The sequence below is a fragment of the Corvus brachyrhynchos genome, unplaced genomic scaffold (assembly GCF_000691975.1).
Source record: "Corvus brachyrhynchos isolate BGI_N302 unplaced genomic scaffold, ASM69197v1 scaffold101, whole genome shotgun sequence".
NCBI classification, from domain to species: Eukaryota; Metazoa; Chordata; class Aves; order Passeriformes; family Corvidae; genus Corvus; species Corvus brachyrhynchos.
Genome location: NW_008237239.1, coordinates 132,341 through 133,089, shown reverse-complemented (window position 1 = coordinate 133,089; position 749 = coordinate 132,341).

Sequence of the window (749 nt, the reverse complement as noted above, 5' to 3'; positions counted from 1 at the left end):
GAGAGCCCGCTCCGAGCACACAGCTGGGAGAGCCCCATAGAACGAGAAGTGGTGGTTTCCATAGCAACACGAGAAGCTGTGCAGCACAGCGCCGAGCCAAAATGGGGCCGCACTCAAAGCAGCGTGGAGTTGGAGGAGCGGAACCGTTCGCAGGGTGCGGGACCGGCGGCGATGGCAACGCGGGGCCTTGCAGAGCCCAGGCAGACGCCGGAGCAGCGCCGCTCGGAGGGCGAGGAGCAGCCGCAATGCGGGGGCCCGGCCAAGACATCAGAGTCAGTGAGGCGGCGGCCACGCAGGACCAGCAGCCACGACAAACACGCAAGCATGTGATAGGATAAGTTATAACAACGAAAATCACAGGAACTGTGAAATGATACAATGTAAAAAAAACCTATGGATTTATAACACAAGATGATACAGGGGAAGATTTATTCATCCATAGAACTGCCATTAAAAGGAATAACCCTAAAAATTACCTGCGAAGTGTAGGAGATGGGGAAGTTGTACAATTTGATATAGTACAAGGAAAGAAGGGTTTACAAGCAGCGAATGTTACTGGGCCTGGAGGTATTCCCGTCAAAGGCAGCTGTTATGCACAAAATTATAAACAATATCCATCCCAGCAGCTTCCCTACCCACAACCTCCTTTCCCGTTTTACCCTACATCCAATATGAACCCCTTCCTAAATTTACCCCATCCCCAGTTTATTCCTAATCCGTTTTTCACCCCATGGCTTCCCTATACAATT